The sequence below is a fragment of the Mytilus galloprovincialis genome, chromosome 12 (genome assembly GCF_965363235.1).
Source record: "Mytilus galloprovincialis chromosome 12, xbMytGall1.hap1.1, whole genome shotgun sequence".
NCBI classification, from domain to species: Eukaryota; Metazoa; Mollusca; class Bivalvia; order Mytilida; family Mytilidae; genus Mytilus; species Mytilus galloprovincialis.
This window is the reverse complement of record NC_134849.1, coordinates 29,446,177-29,455,487: the sequence shown is the minus strand read 5'-3', so window position 1 is coordinate 29,455,487 and position 9,311 is coordinate 29,446,177. Positions and strand designations below refer to the sequence as shown.

The window sequence follows — 9,311 nt, the reverse complement described above, 5'->3', positions numbered from 1 at the left end:
TTACATCGCTTATATGGTCATTGAAAGACTTTAGAGGTCAACTCAATAATTAATTAGATGGCGGTCTAGACTGCGAACACACGAAATGTAATTTTATACCGTGTCCTCTTAATAATTTTTTTAGACTTTAAATAGGTTGGATAAATGTTAACATTATTCATTATTATAAATCAAATACTAGAACTTAAGTAAAGTCGGTGAACATGAATTTGACAGCTAGTGCCCCTTTAACATTTAACATTTTTTTTTACAAGTTCTTTACACATATCTTCCTTCTTTTTCTTTTTTTCTCTGTCTTGTTTACATATGTTTTCAAGTTTTTAATAGTACCAATATCAGTCAGTCTTACTGTACACTTCTTGGATTCTGCTGCATCTATTTTCTTATTTCCTGATCTTTTTCTGCCTACAAAACATCAACTTATTTTACTAACTAAAAAGACTATTATTATGCAAATACATTGCTTTTAAAACTAGAGGCTCTAAAGAGCCTGTGTCGCTCACCTTGGTCTATGTGAATATTAAAAAAAATCTTACTTTGCTGAACATTACTGCTGTTTACAGTTTATCTCTATCTATAATAATATTCAAGATAATAACCAAAAACAGCAAAAATTCCTTATAATTACCAATTCAGGGGCAGCAACCCAACAACGGGTTGTCCGATTCATCTGAAAATTTCGGGGCAGATAGGTCTTGACCTGATCATCAATTTCACCCCATGTCAGATTTGCTTTAAATGCTTTGGTTTTTGAGTTATAAGCCAAAAAATGCATTTTACCCCTATGTTCTATTTTTAACCATGGCGGTCATCTTGGTTGGTTGACCGGGACACCGGACACAATTCTTAAACTAGATACCCTAATAATGATTTTGGCAATGTTTGGTTAAATTTGGCTAAGCAGTTTCAGAGGAGAAGATTTTTTAACCAACTATTATTTTATACTAAATGATTTCTCACCTATTTGTGATTTTTTATCCTTTGTCGATGAATGATTAATAAGTCCTGTAATTGCATCTGAAATGAAAATCAGGATTTAAAAAAAAAAAAATTCATTCTAACCTTCCCTGAAATATTTGTATGGAATTAAAACAATTAAAACTATTTTAAATTTGCATTATGAAGATGAAACTTCTTTTCACAAACTGTTATCATCCTTTTCCAAATCTGAATAAAATTCTTTTATCAGTCAAATCTTCAAAAGTATACAAGTTGCAATTCAGAATGTAAATAAGATTTAAAAGACAAACTGTGAAAAAAACAATCTTTGGACTGATATAAAGTTGTAAAAACTTTAGATTATTTACCCTTTTTAGTATTTTTACCAATCCTTTCATATTCTCCAGTAGTTTCACGGATCCTTTCTAAATTTTGGCAAACATCTATTGCATTATTTAAATCTGGAAAATTAAACAGTTGAGTAAAAATGTAAATGAAAAAGGAGAAAAAACAAGCTTATTCCACCAGGGATGATTCTAGGTGTTTTCAAATTGGTCCCTAAAACATCAAATTGGGATTTTTTTAGAATAAAATCTAAGACGAAATAACATTGATTTCCTGTAAAAACGTAAAATGTATATCATTAAGTTTAACCTTTACACTGATGTTCATGTAAGTTGTAACATTTTGAATAATTCTGGATGGGCTACTGTAATTACATGAATATTTTTGAACATGAGGCACTTGTCTATCATCTTAGCTATAGTTACCTAGGCCTATTCCAAAAGCATTTCAGCTAACATAAATAAACCACTGAAAAAAATCATTCATCGGGTATTTTTTCAACAGCAGGTCATCTCTATAAATTTACCTTAATTCAAATGGAATAAATTATATGTTTATAGAACACAACCTTCAATGCCATGACAGGCAGAAATTGGTTTAATATAAAATAACATATTAAGGTGTATGCAGTAATATAAAAACAAGAAACTGGAAAACAATAACAAAATGTGACAGATTTCTATTATTCAGATAATGAGTATTCTAATGCAATTTGGATGTAACAAATTTTTTTTCATTGGCTAAAATTTGCTGTCAAATCAACAGTTGGTCAGGCTGAACTAAGGAGGGACCCCCCCCCCCCCCCCCCCCATTTTGAATTGATTGAATCAACAAATGTTCGATTACTACTATATAATTGAAAATAAAACAACACCTACCTTGAATTTGGCGTTTTAATGTAATTTTATCGTAATTTGAAGCGTACGGGTAAGGTAATAACCTCCAGTTTGTAAGTTTTCATTTGTATGACGTCACGTTTAGCCATGACATTTTTGTGCCAAAATAATTCATTAAATTTCGCGTTTTTTTGTTTCTGATTGTCAAGTTTAGTCGTTTTTTAAAGTTTTATCGTACTTTTTCTTTTTGTAATGCATTAGAATCGGAATAACAGTACTGTACTTGAACAGTTGTCACTGTCAATTTTAATTTGATGGTTGCAAATCACTGTTTTACTGTCTCTGATACTGTCTACTGTGTAACAATTGACGGTGGCAACTCTTCAGCTACAGTACTGTTATTTCTAATGTAACAGAAAGTAAAAAAAATATTGTTTTCTCTCATAAAAGTTGTACCTTTGTTTCCTGAATGATGTATTATGAATGATATAGTGTTGTGCATCATATATGGAATGTCAGAACTGACAGATAGATTGAAAATGTCTTTATATGTCAAGCTGAGATATGAAGTTAATTCATCTCTCACTTCCTCAGATATGCCTCTAGTGTTGTCAACATAATGGTTAAACAGGATCTCCAACTTTTGGCAATGATTTAAATGGCTTATAATTCTGCAGATACTCTATAATTTCAGCTTTCATTTCTTTTGCTTTTATAACTAAGAAGGTGGGCATTCCTGAGGAAATATTTTTCATTTACTTCAATTAAAATAAATAAAAAAAAATATATAGGAACATGTAAGCTGTATTACTGTAAATTCATTTATTTTCGTGGGTACCAGTTTTCGTGGATTGTGGAAAAATTGTGTTTTTTGGTATATTTCATTTCATGGTTTTTATTATGTGTTGAAACAAGCCTAGAGAAATTTGTGATTCACCTACACCCACGTTATCCACAAAAATTGGTATCCCACGAAAATCAATAAATCCACAGAATCTTAAAATATAAGCAAATAAATTGTTCCTCTATTTTTATTGCATACAGTTTAATATCTCATTTCAATTTCACTCATTTGACTCATGTGTAGATCTTACTTTGCTGAACATTTTTTGCTGTAACATTTTATCTCTATATATCTCCAAAAAAAAATTGAAGATAATAACCAAAAACAATAAAATTCCCTAAAAAATAACTATTTCGGAACAGTAACCCGACAATGGGTTGTTGGATATGTTTGAAAGTTACAATGCATATAGATCTTAACCTGATAATGACTTATTTTTATACCTAACTTCGCTGAATTTATTTACTTTAACTTCTCTCTATCTATAATAGAATTAACGATACAATGAAATAACCAACAAATCAACCATTTCGGGACGGTTACCAAACATGGGTTGTCCAATTGCACTGTTCATCTTATGGCAGATAGATCTTGTTCTATTACTTACATAAACCTCCATTATTTTTGCTCTAACTGCTTTAGTGAGATATAAGCCCAAAACTGCATTTATCCTTTATATAAATAAGAAGACGTTGTATGAGTGCCAATGAAACAAATCTCCATCCAATTCACAATGAATTCAAATTTAACAATTGTAGGTCAAAGTAATGCCTTCTTCACAGAGCCTTGGCTCACATCCAACAGCAAGCTATAAAGAGTCCCAAAATGACCAGTGTTACACAATTCAAACAGGAAACAAAGGGTCTTATCTATTCACAAAACGAGAAACAATAAACATATATGAAACACACCAACAAACGACTTCCACTAAACAAAAGCCTCCTGACTAAGGACAGGTGCATATAATAAATGCAACAGGTGTGAATGTTTTAACAGACGCCAACCTTTACCCTAACCTCATTTACAATAGTATAACTTTACAACATGAAAAGACGCACTAAAAAATTTAATTGAAAATGGCATAATTCTATTAAAAAGACACCAATTTCACAAAAACCACTAAACTATGTTCTTTTTCTTAGCAACAGCATCAAGATTTGTTGATGAATCAAATCATCAATTAAAATTTATAAACTATATACCCTAAGGAACATTCACTTTAAGTCTTTTTGAAGTATTTGACACATTAATTTCAGAACGGAAGATTCTGGAAATAATTCATGAGGATTATAGAAAGTGATGGCATAAGCTCAAATGACTATCTGGATCAAAAACTAAATTTCAGGATTTTGAATGGTTAAAGTAATGGCATTAACTTTCATTGTCCCCTATGTTAGCTTCCTCTTTTTAATGGTAATAGGTATATAACATATTTATATTATCACTCACCTTTTATTGCTTTTAATGGAGAACTATCTTCACTTGTAAGGGATTTCCTAGCTTTTAATGGAGAACTATCTTCACTTGTAAGGGATTTCCTAGCTTTTAATGGAGAACTATCTTCACTTGTAAGGGATTTCCTAGCTTTTAATGGAAAACTATATCTTCATTTGTAAAGGATTTCCTAGCTTTTAATGAAGAATTGTCCACACTTCTTTTTCCTATAAAGAAATTAATTGTAAAGTGTTAGAAGTGAGTGTTACGAAGAAACTTGTGTATTCTTTTTTAAGTCAGCTTACTACACAGTTATGTCTAGAACAGAAAAAATATATCAACATACAAAATATAGAAAATACCTACCATTTCTTGCTTTAAATGGAGAACTGTCTTTGCTATTTAAGGATTTCCTAGCTTTTAATGGAGATCTGTCATCACTATCAAAGGATTTCTTATCTCTACTACTTACAATTATGTCATAGTTTATTGTTATACCTTGGTTGTATCAATAAGTGTGTATGCATAAACTGTTTCTTAAATTACTTAAAATGTTAATATTTATATGTTGTATCCTATAAGAACAATGAAAATAGGCCTATTGTGTTTTATTTTTGTACTATCAATTCCAAGTTTACTTTCCACAGCAGTCACTGTGACTCAGAGTGAGAGAAAGTATATTCCACTTCGTATCTTATCACCTATTTTCCTACGTTAGTTCTAGGAGGAACCCCATTCCTAACTCTTCAAATAATTAATTTTCTTTGAGTCAGTGATCATGACTCCTTTCCGTACAATTTTATCGGTTCAAATTGCGATCGTTTTAAATAAAATACAACATTTATTGACAGAACGAGCTTATACTGGACATGTCGTTTGACTCAACATTTAAGGAAGTGAGACAACTCGAAACGATAATATGGTAGATAGATATAGGAAGATGTGGTGTGAGTGCCAATGAGACAACTCTCCATCCAAATAACAATTTAAAAATTAAACCATTATAGGTTAAAGTACGGCCTTCAACACGGAGCCTTGGCTCACACCGAACAACAAGCTATAAAGGGCCCCAAAATTACTAGTGTAAAACCATTCAAACGGGAAAACCAACGGTCTAATCTATATAAACAAAACGAGAAACGAGAAACACGTATATATTACATAAACAAACGACAACTACTGTACATCAGATTCCTGACTTAGGACAGGTGCAAACATTTGCAGCGGGATTAAACGTTTTAATGGGCCCAAACCTTCTCCCTTTTTCTGAAACAATAGCATAACATCACAACATATAAAAACATACGATAAAATATCAATTAGCAGACTTAACTCAATCAAAAAACGTATGATTACACAAAGAACGAATAAATTTGATCTGCGATATCTGAATACAAATGCACAGTTAATTAAATATTAGAGACAAACAGTCATGACCAAAAGGCTATCAAACAAATTCAAACACACTGAGAAATATTTAACCAATCAATGTTCACTTTAGAAAAAAACCGGTTTTTTATAATCTTGAAGTTTATACAAATGTTGTAAGAATAAGTGAAAAATTGAAGATATTACAAATAATCAAAGCTGGTATACAGCCAAGATCCATATAAATAAAAAATGACAAAAAAGCATTATAAACAGTATCAACAGGTCGAATTAACAAGAAAATACGATTTGAGAGTACTCGCAGTTACTGACAGCTAGTTAAAAGCCAAAACCAATTAATAGTAAAAAATCATGCATCAGAGACTAAAATCGACTAAAACACATCACAGGGATTTAGTATTTTAACGTCATTAATAGTCAAAGAAGACATGACTTGTGCAATGCCAAAAATAAATGTATCGACAGGTAGTAGTATAGTGAAGAGCGACTTCTATAGAAATAAAAGTTAACGTGGCTGTGTCCCCTATACATCTCGCCTCAAAAGATAATGAAATTTAGTTATGTTTTAATTTGCTAATGACAAAATCAATATTAGTGCCAATGTGAACTATATTCAGAGATCTAATTACAATATTGGTACGATAACCCTTACTTATAAGTTTGTTTAAAGGTTCGATGAGTTTACAAGGATCACATAGTGATTTCCTCGCTTTAAGTACACTATTACCATAAACTTTAGGATGAGAAATACCATTTTTAATAAGCTTTCTACAGGTATAGCCAAATTTACTAATCAAATCTTTGTATCTATGAAAGAATTTAGTAAAAGTTTTAAGTAATTTATGGTATCAAAATCCCTGACACAACAATTTACCAGTGATGCATTGATTACGTTCGTTAAAATCTATGACATCAGAACACACACGGGCAAACCGAACGAGTTGCGATATATAAACACCGTATGATGGAGCCAAAGGCACATCGCCGTCTAAAAAAGGAAAATTAACAATAGGAAATGAAAAATCGTCTCTTTTGTCGTAAATTTTAGTGTGAAGTTTCCCGTTTGAAATTGAAATGTCTAAATCTAGAAAAGGACAACTGCTGCTGTTTATGTTAGATTTAGTTAAAGTAAGTTCGTTTGGGTAAATTTCTGAAGTATATTTAGAGAACTCTGGATTATTCAACGAAAAAATATCATCCAGATAACGGTAGGTATTTTTGAATGTATCAACCAAATGTAGACTCCATTTCGCCTGAAGGGGTGTACTATGATGATGACTACATTCATTTTTTTTAAATGATGCATATGATTTACAGATATGCAACAACAATAACCCTCAATAGCAGACATTCATAGAAAAGATCCCATGAGATATAAATTAATTGAGTGGGGAATCCAGAGCTAAAACCCCTTGAAGTCAAGAAATCTATACGCATGCGCATAATTACCAAAACAAACCTTTGAGCAAGATCGTATATTAAATGTTGACTAAACGACCTAGATGGTTCTCTATTTCTTTATGGAATTACAATGATCTTAAATATCAGTTTCATAACAATAACATATAAGAAAAACTCCACTTCATTTCTTATATGACAAAGATAGATTTATCTGAATTCCGAGAACTATCGTATTTTATCAAAACTGGGATTCCCTCTGACGTGTTTCTAAATTTATAAAAACACTCAATATAAATACTGCTTAATTCTGATTGTCCGTGTTGTTAAAAACATGCATATAAGTCAATGGAATTATCAAATAACATGTTATCACTCACCTTGTATTGCTTTTAATGGAGAACTGTCCTTGCTTGTAAAGGATTTCCTAGCAATTAATGGAGAGCTGTCCTCAGTTGTAAAGGATTTCCTAGCTTTTAATGGAGAACTATCTTCAGTTGTAAGATATTTCCTAGCTTTTAATGGAGAACTATCCTCACTTGTAAAGGATTTCCTAGCTTTTAATGGAGAATTGTCCTCACTTGTAAAGGATTTCCTAGTTTTCCTACCTTTTAATGGAATACTGTCCTCACTTGTAAAGGATTTCTTAGCTTTCCTAGCTTTTAATGGAGAAAATTCCTCACTTGTAAAGGAATATACACTTTTTTTTTCTAAAAAGTAATTAATTATAAGATGTTAGAAGTGACTTGTTAAGATGAAATGCTTCTGGCATGCAACATAATAAGCCTGATACATGTATAATTGAGTAGGTAATTTGTAGATGTGTAGAACAACAGCAATAAGTATTTCTAAATACAAATATTTAAAAATACCTACCATGTCTTGCTTTAAATGGAGATCTGTCATCACTATCAAAGGATTTCTTATCTTTTTTACCTAGAATTATGTCATAAAACTTTTTTTTATAGCTTGGTTATCTATAAAAGAACTTAAGTTAAGTGAGCAGGATCACATATCTTATCTTAAAATGGAGTCTACCATATACTCTTTGAGTATGTTTGTTTTGTTCATACATCGTTGACAATGTAATGGAATTTGATGCGACTGTCATACAAGTGAGAGGTTTAGCTAGCTATAAAACCAGGTTCAATCCACCATTTTCTACTTTAGAAAATGCCTGTAACAAGTCAGAAATATGACAGTTGTTATCCATTCGTTTGATGTGTTTGGACTTTTGATTTTGCCTTTTGATTTTGGATTTTCCTTTTGAATTTTCCTCGGAGTTCGGTATTTTTGTGTTTTTACTTTATACCCCACATCCCTATATTGTCACTAGGCAAACAAAATATAAATCTATGATTTTCATCCTTCCCCCCCCCCCTGACAAAGTGGTCCACCTTAACCGATATCCAGCACTTCATTGAAATTTATAGGAAATCCAACAAAAAATAAATGTGCTTTCTACATGTTCTAGGCATAAAGCAAAAATCTATGATCTTTATCCAGTCTCCTCGTGAAAAAAGTCTCCCTCCTCTTATTTCTGTCAATAACAATCCCATCCAAGCTTTTTTGATACCGATGGACCAGTCAAAAATATTTTACCTTTCGTAACTTAAGTTGCATGGGGTATAAAAAATGTGTATAAATAAACTGCCTAAATTGTTAGTATTCTTTGTTATATCATATCTCCCCAGGTTGGCATAAACATGTTTCACAAATATTGAAACAAGATATCTACAGAAACAAGAGTCTCATTAAAGCCTGAAATTACTCACCTCTAATTTTTAGGGGCAGATTTTTTATAAATGATTATATATAATTCATGATGCCTTAAGTACAATTAAATACATTTTAAAAAATGATATTTCATTTTTCTGCCAAAAAGCTAAAAAAATAGATCAAAATCATCTTTTAAGAGAAAAAATGGAATAAGAGGTGAATTTTCAAATTTCAACTTACACAAATGAACAACCTATCTGGTTTTATACTAAATCAATACAAATATAAAAAGTAAATAATATACTATGCAGAGTTAACATCTTGCACTATCAATGTTACTGGAGCATATTGATAAATATGTAAGATGGTTCAGACTTATCTGTAGAACCCAAACTGTTGTATGTTCA

The 9,311-nt window shown here is 31.2% G+C and overlaps 1 long non-coding RNA gene across 2 annotated transcripts; it reads right to left on the bottom strand.

Annotated features, from left to right (window-relative positions):
- Positions 1-2,529: 2,529 nt before the first annotated feature.
- Positions 2,530-7,772, bottom strand: LOC143055380 (uncharacterized). Of its 2 annotated transcripts, none has more exons than XR_012972009.1 (3): positions 4,765-5,218; positions 4,414-4,625; positions 2,530-2,856 (listed from the first exon to the last, which is right to left on the bottom strand). It is a non-coding gene; the product is annotated as an uncharacterized LOC143055380 (long non-coding RNA). The 2 variants fall into 2 exon arrangements; XR_012972008.1 differs by lacking the exon at positions 4,765-5,218 and adding an exon at positions 7,566-7,772 and having other exon boundaries at positions 2,532-2,856.
- Positions 7,773-9,311: the final 1,539 nt, after the last annotated feature.